The following is a 27,052-nucleotide window of genomic DNA, read 5'->3' on the forward strand; positions in this document are numbered from 1 at the left end:
AAATTAAACACGAACTTGTCGACAAACAATCTCTGGCCTCCCTCAGTACTCATATCTTGCCCACTGTGGTCTACGACGGTCTCTTCAAATCTAGTAAAGAAGTCAGAGACGCTTTCGTCCTTCTTTTGCTTGCATGCCGATAATTTATCCCAATTGACTCGTAACGCTGGCATCAGCGTTTTCATCAGAGTAATTATTCTGCCAGGTAAAGCAGCAATCAGAGGTTCAGGTTTAGCACCGCCAATTTGTTGCGCATCTGCCGCTATAATAGCTGCCCAATCACCTCCTAAGGCGACTGGGTGGTTCTCTTGCCGAATTTTAGCCCATATAGGCTGTGGCACCACATTACCAAATAGCATTTCAATGTCTGCTAAATTCATGACACACGCTTGAACTGTTTGCGTTAACTCTTTGTAATAACCAGCAGGATTTTTACGCGGGTCCGGTAACGCTTGTTTTACGGCTAATACTTCGGCCCGTTTCCAAGGGATGTGTATCCACACTCTCTGGAAATGTGCGGGAGCAGCTGCAATACCCAAGTTCCCATCAGCTTGAACTGCATCATGCCATATCGGTGGAACTTCCCTCATCGGATATTGACCTCGTTTTTTCCTAGTAGTACTCGGTGAACCATCAGGGTCTCTTGTCGCTCGAAGAGGGGACTCATCCCTATAAGCTAAAATCAGTTCTATCGCTCCCCTTACTTCTGGACCTATCACCATTCCTGCGGCAAATTTCTGTTGAATATTTATCAGGTCAGAGGGGACGGAGTCTAAATCATCATCTTCCCATTCTTCACGCACAAGAGAACACATTACGTCAAAAACATAACGTTGGGTTGGTTCATTCCATTGCATAAAGGTATCTAACACTCTACGTGCATCATACTTCGCAGCTTTCGACATCCACCTAAGAGCTGTCGAATCAAACGTGTCTCGTTCCTGGGGACCAGGAAACTGGCTACGTCTCTGTATAGAGTCAGAAACGGGGGTCTCAATTAAAGACCTGTAGAGAGGAGTTAAGATATTAGTTACAGAGTCGGTTATTTTCCGACGAACGGAAAGCGGAGTCAGAATGTTCACAGGGTTCGGAGACAGAACAGCTGAAGCAGATGAAATAGTAAGGGTAGGAGTAGCAGGTAAAGCAGTTTGCGAAACGACAGGCAAAGGCGGAACGGGCGCCCCAGGAAGAGGGGGTGCCGAAGGAACATTAACCACGGGAAGGATAGGGGCTGGAATCAAAGGAAGTGGAGCAACTACTCCAGGCTGACCAGCAGCTGGCTGTACAACAGGTAGCAACTGTGGTACTGTAATACCCTGTGCATACGGTGGGGGTGAATTCAACAGGTAAGACAACAGAGGATCCTTTTCATGATCCTCCATCGGCTTAGTAGGACATGATGGCAATACAGGGTAACATTTATCAATTGCCAAATTATATTTTCTATTCGCCATCTCCATTGCTTTCTCAGTCTCGTTGACATGCAGCTGCCTAGCAGACTCCATTAAAGTCAACCCTTTCTCTTTCTGTTCTTTCTTCGTTTTCCTAATTTCTCTCTGTTTGGCTTCTTTGCGCCATATGCAAAAAGAATCAAACATTGCCGGCCGGGCTTTTTTCTTGAACAACTTCATTTCTAGATTGTCTAGTATTTCCATTTCGAAACTACCATGCGGTGGCCAACTAAGGACACCATCTCTTCTGGTATAACGGACCCATACTTCATTATACGTAATAGGACCAACACCATGTTTACAATAGAGCTCATATGTAGGAGTTCCAATCGGAGGGACCAAACACGAATCCTCCAACCGGGAATCCCCGTTGCAACGTAACCAGGACAAAAAACAGTTACTACTGGTAGTCATGACAACAAAGACAAATTCCAACCAAAATGCGCAGAGAACTTAGGCCTACCAAAATGAACCCATACCAAAACAAAGATTATCTAAACAAGAGCAACCAATGATAATCTACGAATTTAACCAAAGCAACAAGGAACAACCAAACTGAGCGTAACCCACTTAATACTTAACTGAAATGTGGAAGACGTCACCAAGGAGAACCCGTCTACGTCTCGCCGTACTAAGGTCTGCACCTCGGGTCCAAGACAGGGCGACAGTCAAGGCAGCGGTCCTCTGTAGCCGTCTGGGAATGGGAACCCTCGTGGAAGAGATCGTCGGGCCACTTTTACGACATGCAGGGATCGATGAAGCGGGGTACCTCCCTCCAGAATCTTCACACGAAACTTCTCGAACTTTTCAGGCTTTGGACCGGTACCGGATGACGTCGCCCCGCATTGGGCGCCAATTTGAGGTTCTGGACTTTTAAGAGTCCAGAGGTGTCAGGGAAACAACACCCGAAGACCCCTGAGTTCCCCCTGTCCCGGTGCTCAAATAAACAGAGACACGGGCTTCTCGATGGCGGCGTCAAAGACCAAGGTTTATTTACTGCAGGGACACAGAAATCATAGGAACCACACAGAGGCAGAATCTACGAGACTGTTCAAATTGCATTAAGTGGGTTACTCTTTAAATACACGAAAAATGTCTTTAGGCTACATTACACGAATATTTCTCATGCCTAACCCGGTATCCCAAACAAACAGTAAATTTGACATCAAACAATAATTAGTCGCAGGTTTTCGGTATTCGATCAGGTCCTCTCGACAGTTTTCCATTCTTTGCCCGATCCTCCCCATCATAAAAATCGTAACCTCCCCATTGTAAAAGCCCAGAAGGTAAGGAGCAGAGCCAGGTGCAAAGGATTGAAATGTAGGATAAGAGGTGTTTATGGATCATAAACGGGCATGGCTACCGTCTTCGGCCTTTCAGTCAGGACAACGGACACGAGAATCAGTATAGCAGGAGTGGCCTCAGGCAAGGGAGGTAGCTTGATTCTGCCTAGTCATGCAGCGTCAGCCTTTCTCGGGGCTCGAGCTTACGTGTCCTCAACGAGGTGACTCTGCCGGGGTCATCGTCCGTTCATTGACTATGTGAGGGCAAGAAACAAAATGGATGCAGTAACTAAAATGGATGCCATGACTTTTATGACAGAATGCCCTATTTTCCAGTGAATTCATGCTAGTTGCGCAGCGAAAACACTGTCATGTATATAATGGATCATTTGCGGTTCATTGGTACCAAAATCGTGTCAGTACTACGATACCGAATTCACGGGTTCGGATCGCTACAGAACCTCACTGTGGCCAAGACAGTCGTCTTCAGTCGTCTCTGCAGGGTCGTCTTCTTACTTCTTAGGTCACTGCAAATCAAGTTTCTAGGTATAGGGGAGCCACATAAATACTCAATTTAGGAGGCCTTTTGGAGAGGAGCAGGTAGTGCCAATGGACAACTTACCTGGGGTGACTACACCCTCAATTATGCAACCTTTCTGTTGGAGGGGGCATAGACCTAGCCCTGATTGGAGGGGTCCCCCCAGCTTTAAGATGGTGAGGAATGAAAGACTTGCTTTACCTTGCCTTCCCTACCTTACGGGTGGAGTTGGGAGAGGTGGGGTCACTTCTTATCATCTTAAGCTTTCATGCTGGTTTTTCTGCCAAAAGAGGGGGTGTAAACCTGGGGCTGCCATCTGCTGCTAGCAGCTGAGGCTGGTGTTTGCCTTCCAAACACGGCAGGCCTTAGAAGCTTCCGTCTTTGAGCACTGGCCCATCCAGGGGGAGGAGGTGTGACACCACTGCCCAGGATGTGCATTGTTTCTGGTCCCAGAGAGCAGAGACTCACTATCCAGGGTCCGGAAACATGTCACGTGGTGGCTGGCTGCCTACAGCCGGCCAGATACCATACCAGGGTTGGCAGTTTTTCATGGAGCACAATGAGGTACCTGGTACAATAAATTCCACATTGGTATCAGTGTGGATTTATTGAGAGATGTAGTTTGATAGCAAACATGCCTGTGTTCAAAGAATCCATCATGGTGCTGGGGAACTCGAGTTGCCGAGTTTTCAGCCCATGTAATCTCTATGGCTTGACTGGCACTTACAATATCAATGAAAGGACCCCAGTATTGTAGGGGCATATCTGCTCATGAAGATATCCCCTTACATGTGTTATAGTGCACCCGTCCTTATGGCTGTGAGGCCTGCTAGAGGGGTGACTTACCTGTGTCTTCAGGCAGTGCTGGCTGGCATAGCACCCAGGGTGGGTGCCATGTTGACTTTGCCATTTTCACCCACACAGAAAGGTGACAAAAGGCCTGGGCTCTGACCCTGATCTGAGCCATAGACATTTGACATTCCTTGAAGACCCATAAGCTGCAAAGTTATCTTCTTGTAACTTGCAATCTTAATTTCCACACACAGGTTACGCCCCAATTTATGGTGTAATTGGTCTCTTTAGGCCACAGTGAAGCGAAATTACACTCTTAGGCAGCCCTCCCCATAGGTGTATAATGGAGTGTCACTGCAGACAGGACAATAAACCACACTGAATTTCCCTATGAGTGTACACTAACATTATGAGGCCTAACCCAGGTCAATACCCAATCTTGCAGAGTCACCTCTGCGCCAGGCTTCCTGTGCGCAGTTTCCAGGTTGAGCACAATAGGAGTCTCCCAAGCGCAGATCCCACATGTGTGAACACATGTTCATGTGTAACCAGCCAAGAGTCGCTGACCCTTGCTGCACCGCAGAGGCCTTATTTTAAAAGGCAGACACTGTTGATAAACCCACTAGCAGGCCATTTACCATGAGCTTACCGTGGGTAAGTCACTGGTTATGAGGCTCCTCCACAGTTCAATTCAGTTCATTAAGTCTTTATTTTGATTATAAAACCATAAAAGACATTGCAATCAATTAAAATTAAGTAAGTTAAAAATACTTAGTTAAAAAATGGTTGAGTCAAGACAGAAATAACATTATTATGAAACAATCGCAGTAAAATGTTTAAAATAAGATAATAATCCAACAGATCAACAAACTCTGATATATTATAAAAACAATTATTTAAGAGAATGGGATTTAGAATATGTCCGCGCAGCTTTGTTTGGTTAGAAAAAAGAAAGCGGTAAAACCAGGCAGGTATAGCAGTTTGAAAGATAAAAGGCTACCCCGGTCATTCATAAGATCAATAGCCCTACCTCAAGATTCAACAGGGTAGCAAATTCAAAATTGCCACGCATCCCACAAAATTAGGGCAAAACAGATTAAGACAGGTCAGAACAGTAGACCCTTCATTTTTTGGCCCGTATTGCCCATGCCCAACTCAGGAATTTTGCCAAGTCAATAACAATGTATTCCTGAGTGCATGTCTGTAGTATTCTCAGGGCCTCTTTAGCAGTTCTCGTGCCAAGGGTGTTACAGATGGGTTTAAGCCATTTCAACCTTGGTAGCCTGTAGGCCGGGCTCCTCCACAGTAAAATGCTGTAAACCAGGTGATTAAAAAGCAAAAAATGTGGGTGGATTAGATGGGCAGAACCCATCTTCACACAGCACTGCCCTGTGTTACCTTGGGTTGACTAATCCACGCAGAGCCACGCAAGGTGATTATGTGTAGCTTAGTACATCCCAGCCCTTGCAAGCCCTTGGTAAAATAGGGCCCAACATCTAGGTACTATTTTTGTAAGAAGAGTGCATTTACCAATAAATGGCACATTTTATAAGGGATGGTGTAATGACACTTCAAGAAAGCAGAAAAATGTTTTAAAGGTAAATGTAAGAAAAATCAAAAGCCTACACATTCATTCTCCATAAATGGCAGCATCCAATGCACTAAGAACACATTACACCCCTTAGTTTTGGGAAGCAAAGAGGGCTCACACTGAATAGGAATTGCTGAAAAACAACACAATTCTATGGGTCAAAATGCCCAGGAAAATTCTGGTAATTTATAAGTAAGCTTGACTTCCAATACTAAACTGAGTCGGGCAACTCTATCTTGAACAAAGCTGGACTGCACATATTGAGATATTATATGCAAATGATTCCGATGGATGAGCTCCCCCTTACATCTTAACTGTTGCTGAAGCCTCCCTTGATCCACTTTAACTTTGAGTATCATTAAATCACAAAAATCTGATGGCTCTCTCAACATTAATGGCCTTACCAATTCAATGTACTATTTAAGCTTTAAATTGACTTTTGGACTCCCACCATTTCCACCCTATACCACAGCACTTTAAAAACCAGATTGCTCCATCTTCTTGTCAAGGATATATATTGCATCTAATTTATAAGCAGCATTGGCTAAGCCAATTGGTCTCGGCTATCCGAGAGCTATTGCGGTTGTCAATGACAATGTCTTTTAGCCATCTGTGATGGAGTGGAGTGGATGTATGTGGAGTGGAATTACGTGGGTTGGATTGGAATTGTTTGTTGTGAAATTGTGTGGTGTTGAGTAGTGTTATGTGGAGTGGAATTGTGTGGCATGGTATGCAGTGCAAATATGTGGACAATACTTATGTAGTCTTGATTGTGCTGGAATTATATGGAGTGGTATTATGTGTCATGGAGTGTAATTATGTGGAGTGGTATTTTGTGTTGTGGAATGGCATGTAATGGAGTGGAATTTATTTTGTGGCCTTATATGGAATTCTGTGATATGGATTGGATGTATGTGGTGTGTAGGGGAATTGTGATGTGGAGTTGAACTATGTGGTTTGTTGTGCAATTGTGTGGTGCAGAATGGAAACGTGTTTTGTTGAACTGTGTGGCCCTGATCTGTGTGGCGTTGAGTGAAATTATTTTGAGGGGAATTATGTGACATGGAGTGGAGTATATTTATGTGCATTATTGCTATATGGGAAAAGATTTGGCCTAATAGCTAGAGCAGTCGACCTCGAAGCTGGGGAACCAGGTTCGAGTCTTGACAGGAACACTCAACATCCTGTGATTCTGGGCAAATCACTCAATCTCCTGTTGCCTGCACACAATGAATGAATCTGTCTGTAAATCCACTAGTGCTCATGTGAAGCACTCTGATACCTTCGGGTCGAGTTTGCGCTTTATAAAACTCAAAAAAATAAACAGTGGATTTATGTGGTAAAGCATATAGTGTAATCATGTAGAGTTAAAAAAAAAGCATTTTCAAAAGCCATACATTCCATAAAATGGACCATCGGTGTCCAAATCTTGTATGCTTGTTCCTGGAATTCCTTGCTGTTGCTGTTTTTTTTTTACTTGAACACTTTTTAAAAATTCCAATACACACTTTCGTACTGTTTTGCAGAATAGCAAGACCAGTTGTACAATGTAGCTTGGCTTTACAGGGAATACTGGATACCAATTGTGAGAAGGTGGCCTGATATATGCTGTCCATTAGTTCTAGTGCGCACCTTGTATCAGTCCAAACAACCGCTTATGGTGAATGGTTAAAGACAACCTTTATTGAAAGCTATCCTAGTGGTAGCTATGGAGAGCAGCCTTCAGGCTAAGTCTTGAAGGAATGTAAAGCAGCTTGTTTTACCAGTCTACAATCTCTTGAATGATCAAATGAAAGGACAACCACACCAGGTATATATTCAAAATATATGTATTTAGGTTAAAACACACCCCTCTAGTCTCTTTATGAGACTGGAGTTCGAAGTACTTAAATTACAAGTTAGCAATCATCAGTAAAAGCACAAATACACGTTTGTGCCTGGGGGCATACAAAACCATATACCAAAAGAGTGGTATAAGAACCATGATTGGGATAGACACGGCCTATAGCCTGTAGAATCGCTGGGATCCCAAGGAACCACCCAAGGTAGTGACACAGGGGACCCACAGGGTCTGTATGCAGTGTGTAAACACAAACGCGGGTTCCCATTAGCTTCTATGGGCAATGTCGCGGTTGGAAATTTAAAGATTAGGGACACTTAGAATCGAGTCAGGACCAAACCCTTTTGGACTTAAGAAGTTCTAGGGCTAGCACCCACGGGAGCACCGGAGTACTCAAGTTACCTCACCCAGGGAAGCCGGGTGCATAGGTGTCTTTTGCTGTCGGGTCGCGTCGTTGATTTCAATGGGAGCCTGCAAAGAACTGCTGCTGCCGTGAAGAAGAGAAGTGTCCAAAGAGGTCCAAGCCTGGATCTAGGATGGAAGGAACCTGAAAGCAGAGGAGACAGAGTCTGGGTCACTAGCCAGTGACCGAGGGCAGGATGGACCAATGCCCACAGATGTCAGGTGCTTCAGGTGAGTGGATGGGTGTCTTGACTCTTCAGCCACGAGGTCCAGGAGGTGTCGATGAAGTCCATGAGCCGGATTCGACCTGTCCCACGAAGTCTGTCGAGTGCTGCGGTGTCAGCGACCAGAATGGACTCAACAAGCCTTGGCAACGGCAAGCCACGGGAATTCAGTGAAAGGACTGCGGTGCAGACCAGCACGGTCTGAGGGACTCACCCAGCGAGGGTAAGTCATGGCACGTCTGGAGCAACCAGGAAAGCCCAAGTAGAAAAGGCATTGCCTTCATGGGAACCTGCTAGCCAACGGGCTAGTGATCGCGAAGGAGCCCCGAGCGGTCGCACTTGAAGCTGGCCCACGGGTCACTCGTGGAGTGGAGGCCAACAATCTTCGATTCAGGAGGTGCTCAAGGCTGGGGTTACTTGGAGCCCAAAGCACAACTTCGAGGAGGACCAAAAAGATAGTGTTGCTGCAAAAGTTCACGGTGTCCAGGGGTCACGGTTCCATGTCACCCATGGGCCTCATCTTTGCTGTGGACTCAGGGTAGCCTCAGAGAAGTCTGGAAATCCACCTCTGGTGATGCAAAGACTTTGGCTTCCGGTGGAAGCTAAGCGATGCAGACCGGTGAGTTGCTTCTTTGGTGTCTGCCAAGCAGGGGAGTCACTCCTTGACCCCAAGAGAGATTTCTCCAGTCTTCTAGTCAGGATAGAACATCGAAGGTCCAGGATATATGTTGTAGAGTTTCGTCCAGGGTAATCTAAAGTCCCAAGGACTGGGTTCCCATACTTATACTAAGTTTGGGGGTTGGACATACTCTAGGGACCCACCTATGGGAGGGTATGGAAAGAGAGGTGGTTACACCCATTTCCTTTGTCCGGTTTCGCGCCAGAGCAGGGGCAGGTAGCCCCTGCAACCGGTTTGAACTGGACTATGCACAGGGACACCAAGTGTGCCCCCAGTGCAGGACTTCAACGCACCAGAGAGTGCTCCCGCCCAGCCCCACTACACATCTGCTTGTCTGGGGAGGTGGTTACACCTCCCTTCAACAGGAAACCTATTGTCCAGGCCTCCCCTGCCAGAGTTTTGGTCAGCAGCAGGAGGCCAGACCTGTGTCTGTGGCAGAGACATCCATTTTGTGATGCCAGCGCTCAAGAAAGTCCTACCGGGTTAGACCAGTGTGAACATGTCTCTCCCTCTAGAAGGGTGGAATGCTAGAACTGGCGGGGGTGGGGTAGTATTCCAAAGCGTTTGACACCAAACACGACATCTTTTGATGCAGCTATTCCAAAGTTAGCATTAACCACGAGGTGATAATGCACTTAAGAGTAGATGGTATGGCTGTATCACAGAACAGACATAAGGAAGTATTTCCGAAAGCTGCAGAGGGGCTCAGGTCATGCTTGGTCACCCTCTCATATAAAACCAAGCACTCTGCCTTCAGGATTGTCAAGGACTGCCATAGGAGTGGCTTATAGGTTTATATGTCTGTATATATATGTGGATATAGGTAGTCTATACCACTGTAAGGGGTGCAAGGTCACCCTTACCCAGGCTGCAGTAGCAGACCTGTGGTGATATTTTGGAGTGCTTCCCAGGGGTGCCATAATACATGCATCAGCCCCTGGTAGACCTCTGAGGTACCTATGCCCTAGGTACATAGTATACCATATACTAGGGGCTTATAAGACACTCCAGAATCCAATTAGATATGTACCTAATGTACATGCAAACCATTTTAGAGAGGAAGCAGCTAGGATGTGGTCCTGATTAGCAGGGCCACAGCCAGACTAAGGTCGAAAAACAGTGAAACACCAGTAAAACGTGGGGGTACTCATGTGAAGCAGATCCTACTCTCCTACACCAATTATGGCCTTATTTCAATGATTGCATGCACTTGCCTAAAACCCTTAGCAAAAATGGCACAACAAGGAAGAGGTGGGTCTTTCAACAGAGGGAAATATGTTTCACGAATGGCAGTTCATGCAGTAGATTGTAAAAACAAAAGTGGAACTGGGTCACCACAGTTGGCTGACAATCAGACAATTAGGGGGGAAATGGCTAATTGTAGGTTTAAAAAGAGAGTGGGCAGCAGGAGGGAAATAGCACCCTCAGTGGTAGAGGTATGGGGCAAGCAGCCAAGTGGGAGCAGTAGGGAGCAAGTGCCAGTGGGAGGAGAGTCTGAAACAGCAGCTTTCAAAGAACAGAGATGGAGAAAGATGGGGTTCATATTTCTGCTTCTCATGGGTCATTTATTTTAGTGTTTTGATGCTATGGAAGCACTTTATAAGAGGCCAAACAAAGCCCAAAACTTCACAGAGTGTCAAGTTTCACAAAGACAAGCGCAGGCATTGCTTCGCCACCCTTAGAGCGGCCCACATAGGGAAGGTGATGGTATGGATTAACCAGCTCTATATCAATAATTGATAAATCACGTGATCTAGTTGATTTTGAAAGTCAAAGTAAATAAATAAAGCTCATAACAAATGCCATCAGCACATGTCTTTGCTACCTGCCGATGTTAAACATTACCAGAGGGAAAATAATTCCTCAAAATCTTGCATAATAATGCTCTGCATCGCAGTTAATGATGCTTGCTGAAACTCAACTCCCAGCTCCTGAGCTCTGATCTAGTGGCTAATCCCTCCAGTCACACTTGCACTGACATGCCGAGGGGAAATCCGATGTCTGGTGTGCTGCTGACCACGCCTTCTATTGGCCCGGCTAAGACTAGTTGCTGCGGAGATTAGGGCTCTAAAGAGCAGGAGCTGTAGCTACCATAGTTAGGGATGGGCGAGCCAACAGCCCGCGCAAAGCTCTGAAAGTGTTTGCAATGTAGAAATATGATAGGTTTTCTACAATACTCGACGAGGGTATTTCTTTAACACGTGGAAACTTTGATATTAACATGGTACATTATGGCTCGGCACTAAGAGGAACTTGTTCAAAGGGATAGTTTTAAAATGTTTCTAAAGAAAGCACGAAGAGCCCTTGAAGTTGGTCGTTGGCGCGGGAGGAGAAGACGTGGCGTTACAGCCGGAGCTGCCAACCTTGGAGCTGGGAAACCGGTTTTGAGTTTCGCAGTTGTCATAACATCCTGTGATCTTGAGCAAATCAGTTATTCTCCCTGTTTCTACAAAAACCAATGGGCCCATATGCAAAGTAACTGGTGCTGACGTACAGCACTCTAATAATACATTCAGGTGGTGTTCACACTATATAAAACTGCGTTAAAAAAGAGACAGAGGACATCGCTAGTAAACTGAAAACACGAGCACTGTATGGAGTGCCTCAAGACAAAAACATATTTCCAAAAATGTGACCAGTGGATGTTTGCAAGTACTTGGTCCATGCTTTGAGGGGAGGGCCAACACAGGATAGGCATGAGTATTCATGCCATAGACAAATAGGGACAACGGATTTCAGACTGACGATGGAGCAAGTAAATGGAAAGCCTATGGGCGGGCTGAAGCCCACAGATTGAACACTACACGTCTCTTCGAGACAGCGCATGCACTGTCTAGCCGAGACCTAAAAAAGTTGATACTATACAAGCATTAGATTACTGAATGATTGCATTGCTTTATGTGGAAGCCAAGCACTATGCCAAAATTGACTAAATGAACTGGAATTTCAGAGGTAGCAGAAAAATATTGACAATACACTTGCTTTGTCAATGCTACTCCATGAGTCACTCAAAGTTAAAAAATGCAGTTTGACTGTTGATCACCTGATGGCCTTCAATTAAATAGTTTCATGTTATGGTGAAAGTTGCCTAGATGGGGAATCCCTTCTCCTTTACAGGAGGCATCCAGTCACTGTATCATAACACTTGGGTTTGGATCAAATTGGAACATAACAGTCAAGTTGCAAGAAAAATAATAATGAGAGGGTTAAAGAAAGGCTGTGAGCTGGGTCTGCTGCTTTTCAATCTGTAAATAGCAGACCTTCCAGGTGTCATTAAAGTGAGGAGCTCTCACTCATAAAAATTAGACACTCATGGGGGGATATTCAGAAGGAGCTATCGCTGAGTTAACAGCACTTTATCGAAGCCAAAGTTGTGATAAATCGATCGCCCCATTCACAAGCTGGTGTTAACAGCCCACAGCACCAGTTTACCCGTGATAGCAACCGCAAAAAACATCGCCACAGAAGACCCCCGCAACTATCGCTAATGAGATGCAGATTAGGCGTTCCCGTGCCCAGAGCCGCGACAACACCACTCCACAACATTCACAACGACCAGCCAGAACTGCGATAAGAACACAAAACAGGCAATAATGCACGTTAGCAGCAGGAAAATAACACCTGCTCTGACCTGGTTCAAAGTCAGATCACAGCCTGCACCACAAAAGGGAGACCAGTCCAGAGCCACATCCGAAGGGCAACAGATGCCATGAAGCCAATGGTCATGCGGGCCAGACACCCAAGAGGGCCACAACACCCACCGCCACCACCTCAGGACCCCAACATCCACCCAGAACCCCCCTCGGACCACCACAGAGGCAGCACAGACAAAGACAGCTGACCCCCCGGAAACGCAACAGCCACACAGACCCAACACCTGGCACTGTCATTGCCCACTACAGGCTCAAAAGGACAACCATCCTATGCATCCTGACCAACAACGCCCAACAGGCCGACAGCACCAACACAGCGGACAACCAACATCCCACCCCACACAAAGCTGCTGGCTGTGCTGCCCCTGTTGGCCCCTGGTACCCCCCAACCAACACCGGCTACAGTCAGAGGAGTCACTCATCCAGCCACATCCAAGTCCCTCACACCTGACCTGGACAACACCATCAGCCTGTCACCCCAGTCCCTATACATCAAACACAAAGTGCAGGATCCGCTGGACACCAAGCAAGCACCATAAGCCATAGCCGGATGCACACACGTGTTGGGAGCACTCCACAGCAGACATGTCATACCTGTGCCCCCTGCCGACACAGCACACAATCATCGCAACGGAAAGCACACGTCTCACATCAATGTGCAGGCAACAACCGAACACCGTGGAAACTCCACCAATCTCACCTCCAAATACCCAGCCACTGTGCACAATTCCCCCATCCTCTGACAGTCCATCACCAACCAGCGTCCCCAGGATGGCACCAAGGGAAATGCCCAGCCCCATGGCAAGTTCTAAATATACACCCCACTCACCTCAACTCCACAACCATGCAACTCACAACTCTGGCCATGCACACGTCACAAAATCACCAGAAACAACAGAACAACTTATATTGGTAACCTGGGCAAGCCGTTAACATGAGCCATCAACGGCATGGCACCTCAGCCACACACTAGCCCAATGTGGGGAGAGGTGGCAACCAGGCATGTGTGAAGGAGGCAGGAAAAGCATGACAGGGTAAGCACACAATGCCAAGAGTGGCGGAGATGTGCTGGACAGACCAAAGTATGCAGAACACACCCATATCCATGGCGAAAAACACCCCTGGTGTATGGAGTGTAGTGGACAGTGGACGCAACCATGTCACCCTGGCCAGTGGGGAGTTCGTGCAAATGATGCCTGTTGTGTCCCTCCCGTAAGCATGAGCGGAGTGGGATGGCCTGGCATACGCCAGGCCAGCGTAGGGGTGTGAATAAAAAGCACATAGCCCTGGGCGTGGTCCACTTCCGGAAAGCCCTACGTCTCTGCCAGGGCGGTGCCTCTCACCATGCCATGAGGCCAACGCCGTCCTCATGAGCGGAGTTGCCTGCGATCCTGTGCGCCTGCCGTACCCCGGCCCACTGGACCCCAAACCTGCCAAGCCCGCCCCTGCGCACCGAAACCACACTGATCACCTGCCGACACCGGCGTGTGTCAAGGAGGGTCTGACATGTGCCGGTGAAAGCTCCACGCACCAGTTCCATGACCTCTGCAGCCTGCGCAGACCATCGCTGGCCCCCCGATGCTGGCCCACATTACTCCTTCCACATTCACATACTACACCGGCGTCCTCTTCGGCCCAGTAGGTCCCATATGTGAAACTGTGTCTTGAGTCCTGAATAGCAGTGACCCCCGGGCAGCAGCCACAGCACCAGACCCCCCAATCAGTGAGGCATAGTTCCATATGGGCATCTTGGGAAACATGGTGCCACTAACCCTGTTCCACGCCAGCCGGCGCCACGTGGCGCCACTAACCCTGTTCAACGCCATCTGGCGACACGTGGATGAGGGTCCAGGATCACCCTGCAGACCAGTAGGTCCCATATCCAGCACCTAGTTGCGAATCAAAAATGGCAGAGTCACACCAGTGGTCACACGGAGAGGAGTAAGAGGAAGAGGTGGCATGGTCCGGACGAAAGCCAGGTCACAGTCACGGAGGTGACCCAACACTATCAACAACTGACCTGGTGCCATCAGCCCTGTTCATCGCAAGTCCACGTCCTGTGGTGCCACTGAACCTACGCAGGCCAGTGGAGCCATCCAACCTATGCCGGCAACACTCGGTGAATGGCCCGTGCTGACCGCTGCCTCAGGCCTACACTGCTGTCCATTAGGTCAAACATGTGGAACTGTGTTTTGGGTAAGATGTGGAGGAATCCACACAATTAGACATTCCTCATCACAGTCGGCATCCACTAACTGCACTGGTGCCACTAACTCTGTGCACAATGAGTCATGGGCACCATCTGGTTGGACCCTGGTGGGGTCAGAGCCCATGGCCTGGTGGTTTTCGGCATCTTCTTCTGGCTGGACCGGTCTTGTGTCTGACATGTGTCTGTTCTATTCATCTCCACCATAGTGACTGTATCAGCCTGGGCCTGCCCTCTGAATCCTGCCCTGGGGGTACATCTTCCACTGTCCATAGTGACACTCCGTGACAAGACCTCTTGTCATCCCGTGAACCTGCTCTTCACCCGTGACCCTGCCACAGTGCACCGCAAGTCAGCAGCCCGTGGCGGCAGGCCCATGCAGGACGAAGTGCATCCGGGCCATTAACTCTGTGTCTGTGTGTTCATTGTGTCAGCTTGATGTGCACGGGCCCTGCAACATCACAGTGTGCTGTCTTCTGCGGATGTTGCCATGTCACCTCAGCGTTGGCAGTGACCCTAGACATGTAGCCCCGCACCTGCCCCTCTGCATGCACAGGCTGCGTGTGCTGGTTTGGCAGGGGGAGCAGGGCGTAGTCCGGACCTGGCCCGGTGCAGGAAGTGCAGTAAGTGTGTCTCTGTATTGGGGTGTTGTCGCCACAAGGGCCACAGTACACGATGTTGCAATGTGGCATGTACCAGGAGGGCAGGCACGCAGGTACAGGGGACATGTAGGAGCACTAGGACGTTCGGGGTCTTGGCACATGCATGCCAGGTGTGATGTGTATCAGTCTTGCAGATGCATGAGTCTGTTGCCTGGCCTCATTCGCAGCACGATCCCAGCCAGCCATGGGCACCTGTGTCCACCCTGTCCAGGCCATTGGCCTACACCCAAGTGGGCACACACCTTTGAAGGCCAGCGATGAGGTGTTGTTGTCATGGTGCTGGACATGCGTGGACAGGCATTAGAATGGTGTCCCGTAGGAGTGTACATGATGCAACCGTGCAGAGCACACAAGTTTTGGTGCCCGTGGCAGGGCGGAGCAGCTGTGTGGCAATGTGACAAACAGTGAGTCAACTCATGTGCATCGTGCTGGGCATATCATCCATGATTCCCAGGGTTACAGACGTCCCACCACACCCACGACCGACCTCTGTATGACTCCTGTATGCATGCAGCTGGTGAAGTTACTGTAGGGATAAAAGATCCTTTGTCTGTACTGTCAAGCAGTAGCATATCTGCAGCTCCGAGCAGGAACTTGCATGTGTCCAGCATCCCCTGACAGGTACGATAGCATTTGCTTGCGACTCCCAAACAATGCCCTGCCTGGCATGAGACCAACGTATACACATCCCACACGCAGTAGTCCTTGGTCTTAGTTGGCGTGCGTGATATGGCCTTCACACGTACTCCCACCCCACCCAAGGCCTGCACCCATTGCACACAGACACTGCTCATTGCACCAAGCTGTGCCATTTCATCCACAGGACTGTCTCAGGGCAAGCCAGTGCCGCTTCAAGCAGAGCCACTGACGCAATGGCAGACCATCCCAGACACATGGACTACTCCAGTCACGTGGAGCTGTACTGTGCATGCCTGCTGCATATACTGGGGGCACTGCCATTGGCAGTGCTGCTGATCAGTTACCAGGTGGGCTCCCGCCTTGCGCACATCACCTGCGTGCAGCCTGTGTTGCATTGTCACTTGTGCATATTCTAATGGTCCATGTATGTCTGCCTCTCCAACGTAACAGTAGCTGACCTGAATGTCAGATGTGGTGGATGACAATCGCTCATTGGAGATGTTGGCCTATGCAGCTGCACTTGCGTTCATGGACGAGTGACAAGGTACCTGCAGCCACAACTGGATGTGGGCCATTTCACTTGTCACAACACATGGTTGCATGTTGTGGATATGGTCACAAGTCCCGAGAAGACAGTGGACATGGCTGCATTGGCCAGGACTCATGTTCCAGGCGTGGACAACCAGCGCGGGTTGGCACTGACTTGTGTTGGTGAGGGACTTCCCCGAGGTGAACATGGGCGCTTTCCTACGTTCCTAATTCAGACATGCTGCTGCATTGGTCTGCATATCGTGGCACTTCTCTTGGCCGCACTGACTCACACTTGTTGATAAAGTTTCTGCACTTTCACTTGTTTCCAACTGTGTTGTGTCTTGATTTGTATGCCAATGTGTGTCACAGACTCTTTGGCTCCCTGCCATCCGTGCATTGCTACCCCATCATGACTCTGTGTTTGTACGTGTGCATTATCATGTCCCTGTTTTGTGCTTGCCAGATGCGTATGGCCGTTTACCAGCCACAGGCGGGTGCAGTTGTGTCCTGTATTTGGTTGTGCACAAGTTGGTGTTTGTACCACATTATGTTGAGGTGCTCTGCTTCCTATGTATGTGTGCTGCATTGTGTGTGAGATGTCCCTTCAGCTCTGATTTGGGTCACCCTTCTCCCTTTGAGGTGGTGTTCTGTTCACTTCTGTGCCTGTTCAGTGGTGTGACATTGCCGGGTTGTGTGGCTTTTTCACCTGGTTGGTGTTGTTACTCTTGGGTATGGTTTGTCTGCAGTTGTGCTGTGCTTAGTTGTGCATGTGTGCCATTGTGCCCATCTCCCCCCGTCCCCCAGTCCATGCTGGTTCCTGTTGCTGTTGTGTCTGTTGTTTGGTGCATTTTCTGGTCCCCGAGTCCTGCCACCATCTCCAGACTTATGTGGTGGAGACCATTTCCTCCATGTCATCCAGCTCCTGGTGTGGCGCTGGACTCCCACCTCCGGTGTGCATTGCTGCCTTCTTGTTGTTGGCATGTTTCTGCTTGTTTGTGCCTTTTGATTCATTGCTGGAGTTCTAGTTTTTGGCCATTGTCCTCCTCCGCTCTCATGCTGCATTCATCTTGTGCAAGTTGGCCTGCAATGTACAATGTTTTGTTGCCAATGGGTTTGGTGGGGTTGTCTGCTGGCTCGGTTTGCCTCCATTGTGTTTGGCTGTTGTTTTCTGTTTGGTCTGTCTTACTTTTTCAGGCTTTTGTTGTGCTTATTCCCGCCTGCCGTGTGTTTCGCGGTTCTGGAGGTGCTTATCCCTGCTTTCATCATCGCGGATGGGCTCATCGCAAGTTTTCTGGTGTTGTAGATTGTGTTTTTATCTCCGTCGGGGTGGTTGTATTGCGGACACTGGCCGCATTTTCGGCGGACTATTGCACAGTACTGCCGTGTTGTGAATTCCACGTTAACACGGGGTTATTTTCCCATGATGGGCTGTAATGTGTAAAGATGTGTTAGCATTTTATGGTGATGTTTAGCATGCGTTCTTGTGAATATACCCCTTTGTCTTTAATCCCTGCAATATTCTGCTGACACAATTAATTTAGGCACTAGAGAATAGGACCTGCATAAACCCATGGCTGCCCAGAATACTTATTAAATCAATAATACATCAATATTCAACACAACGTGATCTGTGTGCTTGTTTTCAGTAATCAAGTGTGCAAAATGAACAACGGTTTGTTGGAGATGCTGCAGGAGAGGAACATAAGAAATGCTGTAATTTAAGAGTAAGAAAGGGTGATCAAGGATCATCGAATGAACATGGGGTCTACTTAAAAATGAAATCTGTTTCTCTGTCTTATGCCATCTGTCACCTTTATACCTTTATAAAAGTCTGGAATCCATTCAATAACACCCCTACCTCAGTAGTAAGTGCTAAACTACTTCCACTTGTTGATTATGGCTTGGCTGCCTTCCCAGGAAAATGTGGCCTAAATAAGTTACACTGTGTTCTTTCTAGAACACAGTGTAATTTCCATCTATCTTCCATCTTCCATCTACCGAATTTTCCGCCCATCTGGGAACTGGACGAGACTTTAATTTGTAGGAAACATCACTAAAATTAATGTTCTTTTTTTGGGTCAGATACTGTGCAATGCATTTTGCCAATGATAACTCCATTAGCTAAACTGTTTGGCACGCACTTGCAATGAGCCACTTTAGATGATCTTACTATACCAGTTATGTACATAATACAATGTACACGTTACAGCTACAAGCTTTATGGGACTCTTCAACTTCTCTTGGACACTTTAAACTTGCAGCAAAAAAACAGACACACGCTATGTCTTTTATAAGGGGCAATGAGGAATTAAACACTAAAAACCACTCAGAATACATTGACGGGAGCTTTTCTGAAAATAAATTGTCAAACTACCTCTCATACCCTTTGTTAAATGGAACAAGGACATCACTTTGTTCATATTCGGTTTTATTGTGTATTCCTTTGAAGGAATTTAGACATTTACGGCCAGCATAAAAACATTGTTCCAAATGCTACCTACCATCTTTGTGGTTATAAGAATGAAACATTAAGTCTCAGGTTATGTCTTTGTACATCTTTCTAACTGGAAGAAAGAAAATGATTTAGACCACGTGTTATCAACAAGCATTGGCAATGCAAATAGGCCTAGCTTTGAAAAAGAATGGTGTAGGGTAATCACTATCTTTCTTGCAGCTGTGCTGCAGGCAGAGAAAAACACCATTAATTGTCTATGACACTTTATTAGCATTACAATGTCATGTGTGTCCCTAAAGGCTCAACCCCAGGTAACTGTATAAATAAACAAAATGATCACAGCTTTGTGAAAGGGAAGCACTGTTTTGTGGAAGCACACCATTTCTGCCCAATCAGAACATGTGGAGGGTGCCAAAACCCTCTCCTAGTGATTCTCACATAATTGTATGGCGTTAGATGGACTGTCAAGTAACCCTGGGCGTAGTTTGCGAAGTAGCACTTCGCCAAGCTACGCAAAGTGCACTTCGCGAGCTTCGCGTAGCACTTCGCGAACTGCGTAGTACCTTGTTCGCACTGTGCCAGATGTCGTTTTCAATGATTGCACAGTGCGGACAAGCAACCGGCACTGTGCAATCATTGAAAATGGCATCTTGCACAGTGCGAGCTGTAGTTTTCTGCTGCTCGAGTAGATTTTTACTCGAGCGACAGCTTTCTCAAGGCGAACTGGTAGTTTCTCATCGCGAGCGGTCGCGAGCATACGCTACCACTCGCAATGAGAAACCTGACCTCCTCGCATTGGAAATCTCGCCGGGAGGTTTATTTTCCATGCTCGCGATCGCCAACTTGATGTTGCTGATTGCGAACAAGGAAAAAGTCTCGCCGGGATGTCATTTTGCTTGCTCGCGGTCGCCAACTTGACGTTGAGGACCGCAAGCAAGCAAAAAATGACCGCAGCACTACGCAACACTACGCTACGCGTGTTCGCACTGTGCTACGTGCAATTTGCGTAGTGCGAAGTAGCACGAACTTCGCAAACTACGCGAGCGTAGTGTAGTGCTTTGCCCAGGCTTACTGTCAAGCCATACCATTAAAAGAAGTGTCACCAATTATTCTGATCTATGCAATGAGTTGTGATGACCTTTGAATGACAGAAAATCTAGTATAATGTATGACTGTAACTCTCACTTCCTGACAAATGAAGAGGATGGTATAAATAAATAAGCATTGGCGAATGCAATAGGTTTCACATATGTGATTAATAATAAGTTGTTGTAAGTTTTAGCTTGGTGAGCAGTTGTGCAATGTAAGATGCTGAAACCTTGTTAAAATGTTATGACTTGCTTATTGAGAGCAGCAATTTATTTTGCCATAACTGCTGGTAATATAAAATGGGGATATTAGGTAAAGGGTGGAGGACAAAAAAAACATACAGCCGACAAGCATGCTTGAAATGAAAGCACTGTGCAGGTACATCCTAAAAGGTTAGGCAGATAACAATCATCAATATACTATTTATACCCATAAGACCTTATGATATGTTGCAAATATAATGATAACACCTTATAATATGTGACCTATGTGATTAATTTACGAATCAGAATCCCTAACAAAAGAATGTGGCCGAATATAAAATTTAAGGGTTTGTCACTGGGATGTTTAACTCATAGTAAGCTACACCTAGGAGGACCTTATAGGGCCTTATAGTGCTTAGACGCTTCCTGTGATGCCATAAGCGACAAATATCACCAAAACTCCCTTTCCTGTGATGCCACTTTAATCAAAGGACCTATGATGTCATTTCATGTGATGTCATAATGGAGGACAAAATGTGTGTGGTGTGACCCTTTGCTAAGATAGCTTCCTGGGTAGACAGAAATTTGGCACCCTTGCAAATGGTAGTAAATTAAATGAGGCAGCAGGATCCCTTTTGTGTTCACTGGTCAGTCCCTGGCTAAGCAGTGACTGGCCCCTGAACAAGAAACATCTCGGGACCTCCCCCAGCTAAAAAGAGGATGAAGGAAGGGCAAGGAATGGGGCTACTGGGATGTTAAAACATTACCCACTGTATAATGATGCATTAAAACCACTTTAAACATGCAAATTTAACAGAAATTAGCCCACAGGGACCCAGACATGGCTGTAGCACTATAACAGGGGTGCTGCTGTTGAAATGACTTTAATGTCCCCAGTTCAATGCACCCCTTAGAATATTGCCAACAAGGGATTCTCATAAGGAACTCTCTCAAATAACACCCCGTGAACAACAGAACTCTATAAGAAGAGAGAAAGCCTTGTTTACGCGAGCATTGGTACAGTAAGTATTTACTATGTTAAAAGTCCCCTGGGAGAGTGCAGGTAAGGCTGGAAATGAAATATGTAACGCCCTGAACGTCTCAGGATCGTTTAACAGACACGATAATGAGAACGCAACCACTTGTGAAGGTTTAGTTATTTTAATGAAGGCAAAAATAATACAAGGTATAAACAAAGGTTATAGTCACTGGAATCCTCCAGGCTAAGTACGTTACCAGCCCACAGCACGGATGGTCCTAACCGTCCTCTGCATATACGCCGATCCCAGCGTATGCCAACAGAGGGCAGAAATGAAATGGCCGACAATGCCAATCGGTAGGCTGTGAGGGGCACGAAGAGTGTTGGGGAGAATCGAGGAGTCAGGGAAACACCCAGCCGGGGTCTCTACCCTCAACCTCTTCCTCAGACTGCACCGGGACGCGGAGTCACCTCCTGGTGATGCGTCACCGATACCCCAATCACAAGCAAAGAAGACTGAACCGAGAGCAGCCGCTCGATCGATCCCGTGGACTTCCGAGTCTGTAACGCGGCAAACACCTCCTGGTGTGCGTTACAGCTGGCAGTCCCTGTATCTCTGGTCGGGCTGGGAGTTACGACTCCAACCAGCAAAAGCGCCACTGCGCTTTGACTCAGCCGAGTCAGAAAGCGAAGCTCAATGGTTATCCGGTAGAGCTTCCGGGTCCTTCACAGGTGATAATGGGGCAAGACACGGCCCAGGGAGTAACGACTCGACCTACCTCCGTTCTTGCCTTACTGGAGCACCACTCCGGAACACTGCTCTTCACTAAGCAGGTACGTCGGTGTAAACACAATATCCGACAGCGTTGTACCTCCCGGTTCCTCCCTTTATAGGGCGTGTTTTCCTTGAGTTATGTAACAGCTCTCCTGTTTACATAAGGGCGTGTTTTCCTTGAGTTATGTAACAGCTCTCCTGTTTACATAAGGGCGTGTTTTCCTTGAGTTATGTAACAGCTCTCCTGTTTACATAAGGGCGTGTTTTCCTTGAGTTATGTAACAGCTCTCCTGTTTACATAACCTCTCAACCGCTAAGCATCCTGGGAGATGTAGTCCGTTTTCGCTGGTTACCGTTTTCCTCCCCTCGCATGACAGGAATTCTTGACAAAATACTTGAATCACAAACCGATACTGTTGGTGATTCAAGTAGAAAGGGTGGTGATGGAAGTTTAAAGAGATGAAAAAGACACCAGGATTGCATAGTTATATTCATTTTTGCTTTCCTAATTGCTGGATGCACATTGTTCGTTTCAGTTATTTACATTTTGTTGTGTATTGCAAAAGTTAACATCCCCCATTATCACATAATTCACTTTTAAAAAACTCCTCTCACTTTGCAGTTAGAGGAACAAAAGTAAAGTATCACCGGCAAAAGTGACAAATTAAACATTGAATTTAAAGGTATCTTTATTTATTGTTCTGACATTCATGACTCACCAAAAATTTGCTTGCTTCCTAATAAAGTTCCATTCTAAAGTTACTTGGTATCTTTCTTCAAAAGTTTATTTAACAGTAAAATGTGAGAAGCACAATAAGGAATAAAATAGGAATAAAATTCACACATCCTCATGAAAGATTTGAGAGCTGTTTCATCACTAGGAGCCTAAACTTCATTAATCACATTAACTAAACCTTGCCTGGGCTCGATACCATCCTCCAAGACCATATAATCTACGTATTCAAGTCTGTTTTTGCAAAGTTCACACTTGCCAATCTTAAGCACTACCCCCTTTTCCTGGAGTATAGAAAGAATCCGATTAAGAATGACCTCATGTTCTGCTTATGTTTTAGCAAAAATGAATATGTCCTCCTTGAGAGCGACTACACCATCTATGTCCCTCAACAACTGGTACATGGTCCTTTGAAAAACAGATGCCTCCGAGGTTAACCCAAATGGCATCCTGCGATATTAAAAAATACCCATGAAAGAGACTAAAGTAGTATAGTGTCTGGACTCAGGTTCCAACACCACCTGGTGATAACCAGAGGCAAGGTCCAATTTACTGAACCACTTCACACCAAACACTGCAGCTAACAAGTCGAAATCTTCTGAAGCGGGTGCAAATCGACCCAAATGGCCCTGTTTAGGTTGCGTAGATCAACACAAATCCTGAGTTCACCATTCCTCTTACGGGCTACCACAAGAGGAGATAACCAAAGCGAAGATTCAGTTGGTTCAATGAATCCACTGTCGCACAGCTTGACTAATTCTCTGTACAAATCCTCCCTGACAGAGAACGGTACATTCCACAGCTAGTGTTTGACTGGAATGGAAACCTCCTTAACCTTGATTTTATTTTGAAACCCCTTTATAGTTCCTAAACTATCTAAAACACACTAGGGAAACATGCATTAACATCTCTACCTTACAGTTATTGTTCCAGGTCTTAAAATTGTCTTGAAAAAAACCCTAGTGAAACCAACCCAGAATACACAACCCTTTAACTGCAACATACACCTTCCCAAAAATCTTCTTCCCTCTGAAAATTAACACAGCCTCAAAAAACCCCAGACAATTCAATGCAACGCCCTTCATAGTATATAGGAGCCCAGTCAGGGTGATCTAATATTCTTCCAGGCCATAGATCATCAAATAATTCCTGGGTTATCATTGTTATTCTTGCACCGAGCCCACCATCAATTTAACAACTCTATCTCTTATTGAGACATCCACATACGGGTCCACAGAGGTGGATGATCACCTGACTCCACCTTGTCATCACTGATCACTCATCACTAATACCATGACCTGTAGATCTTCTTGTAGTCTGTCCAAATGGTTTTCATAAACTTCATCTGCCGAATTAGCAACTGGTTGTTTCTACCTGCCTGTTTCCCTTGACCGTACCACACTTTGGCAAAGAGCCCTAATTTACTGGAAATTCTGCATGCAACATTCCTCTCTGGGCAAGACCTTCTGCTCTCAAAATATGAAGGATTGCCACACCTAAAACATCCATTAGTCTGTTTAAAAAAAAACTTTCTAGCCACTTTTTTTCCCCCCAGGTTGAGTAAAGGCTTTAAAAGAACCTTTGACCTTTAGCTTAACAACGTTCAGTTTCAGACTTTCATTCTTTCAATTCCCTTACAGACATTTGCAATGTTTCAATGGTCTTGGCTATACGCAATGTTTCCTCCAGTATAGGATTAGTTAAAGGCAGCAACTTCTGTTGGATGGCTTTGTTGGAGCAATGACAAATAAACTGGGCATGTACCAACTGATCTGTAAAAGACTCAAAATAACAGTCCGCCACAAGTCTCCATCCAAATGACTGAAACATAAAAATCCATGTTTTCCTCTGCCATTTGCTTGCCCATGAGAAATTTCAGTTCTAAGACTGCAATGCAGGGTTCAACATCAAAAGGTTTTTCCATTTTTTTTTACGCACTCTGTATTGTTATCTAATTGTTCCACCACTGCACTTTCTAAATTGTGTAAATGCCTAAAAATAGCATGACCTTCAAACCCCAGGGAATGCAGCAATAAGAACTTCTTTCTTTCAAGAAAGAACCTTGATGCTCCTATAGCCCCTAAATAGGTTTCAAAAGCTTCCAACCCATTTTTCTATCCTACAGGGGATTTTCCAGACCAGGTGATTCCAAAATGATGGAGGGAGTTTTACAGACTGCATTGTATCCACCTATTGTAAATGCAGAAATGTGCAATTCAATTCAAAATGTTTGAGCCAATACAAGTGTCACAAAACTAAAAGTGACAGCTATAAATAACCAACAGTCAAACCGTGAGTATCAGTGTGTAACAATGATTCACACATGAAACAGAGGAGCCATTCATATTGGTGATAGAAATGTGTTAACAAGGCCTTTCGTTGTACACACAGGATGATGTAGCTATGCATGTCGACGAATACCCTCCAGAAAAACTGGAAATGAGAAAACACTTTATTTCCAAGCACAAGCGATGCTGCAGCTGAAAGCAGGAGTCGGGACACACACATAAAATGTGAAGCCGTACGCATCTGCGCAGGAAACCAGAAAGACAAAGCCGGCAGGGCAACTGCAAATTGGTAACCAGGGAACGCATGTTGCTAAGAAGAAGGCAAACTCAGAGACACACATAGGCCAAAGGCAGGTGTGTGGCATCACCTCCAGGATCCTCCCAAATGACCAACCTACGTGGAACACATCTAAAACGCAGATGCAAAATGGCTGAGGTGGACCAGTCAAGCTCAAACTATATAGCAGCAGTAAGGAGACTGTGTGGAAGTTGAAAAGAAGCCTGGAACCAAAAGTACTTGCGTTTAGCTCTCCGTCTGTTGAGGGATTGGCTGCCGCATGGGTCCTTTGGCAGCTCTGCCACTCGTCACCATTTAAAATGTGTTTTTTTGCAATAAATTCATCCACTGCAGGTGAGTATCCAATATAAAGTTTTATTTCATACATAGCTGCCTGCAACACTGGACAAACCCCCACTGCCTGTTCAGCAACTGACATCTGACCCCCAGACATAGAATCCCACACCAAGCTCTACGTTCCTACGAGCTCTGGTCTGGCAAATGCCTTTTGCCAGAACCAGACATAATTGTCTAGGACACTACAGAGATCATCACACATTTTCCACTGAAGTAATCAGGAATCCATCCTGCAGTAATCCAATCTAATCCTGAAAGCATCATGGGATTATCCTGTAGTAGTAAATGATAAGCAGATGTTTTTCACTGATGTAATCAGGAACAAATCCTGGAGTAGTTTCTCTGATTACTCTAGAGCCATCTCATATAAATATTTCACCCTAAACGCATTCTTCAGGATGGCTTGGGATGACTACCCCAGATAATTACAAGAATAGCTCATCTGAAGTAATCAGATGACTTCAGAATTACTCCAGGATGAACTTCCTTTTCCAGTTGGGTACACAGAGTATGGGGGTGTTTGGAAATAAGTAAAACAGCATAAGGAAAAGCCACAAAGAGTACTGATGCTAGACCAATAGAAAAGAGAATTAATGGCATGGAAAAATGGTGCTTTAAATATTCAGAACATGGTGCAAACAATGGGTGCAATAAAACTAGTAAGAATGAGAAAAAACAGAAGGCTGAGCCTAATGCCAGATTTAGCATCAATAAGAACAGAACCACTGTATATAGTGCCCCAGAGAAAAGAAACAGCTGCAAACTTAACAGTCACAGTCAGAATGCAGAATATACAAATCTGATGGGATAGTAATATCAGCGTAGGAGTGAGAGACAACAAATCTGGATATACTGACACATGCAAAACTGTATAACCATTACAAAAGCAAAAAGACGGGTTGATCATCAAAGAGGATATAGGTCATGGGTACTCACAAACTTTCTCTCGGGGGCCAAATTTACAGTGTGGTTTGTGGCCGAGGGCCGCACCGGTGGAGGTGGGGTCAGAGAGGGAGGGGCAAGGCTAAAGAAAAAAAAAATTGTGACCATGAGGTTGAACACAGGTCCCTGCAGCAGACGCCTTTGTCCACTGAGCCACCAGACCCGGCATACACACATCTTTCTCTCTCTCCCTCCCCTCTCCCCCTCCCTCCCCTCTCTCTCCCCCTCCCTCCCCCTCTTCCTCCCGCTCACCCCCTCCCCCTCCCTCTCCCTCCCTCTCTTCCCCTCCCTCTCCCTCCCTTCCCCTCCCTCCCTCTCTCTCTCTCTCCCCCTGTCTCTCTCTCCCTGTCTCTCCCCCCTGTCTCTCTCCCTCTGTCTCTCTCCCTGTCTCCCTCCGTCGCCCTCCCTCCGTCGCCCTCCCTCCGTCACCCTCCTCCCTCTGTCTCCCTCCTCCCTCTGTCTC

The sequence above is a fragment of the Triturus cristatus genome, chromosome 10 (genome assembly GCF_964204655.1).
Source record: "Triturus cristatus chromosome 10, aTriCri1.1, whole genome shotgun sequence".
Lineage (NCBI taxonomy): Eukaryota > Metazoa > Chordata > Amphibia > Caudata > Salamandridae > Triturus > Triturus cristatus.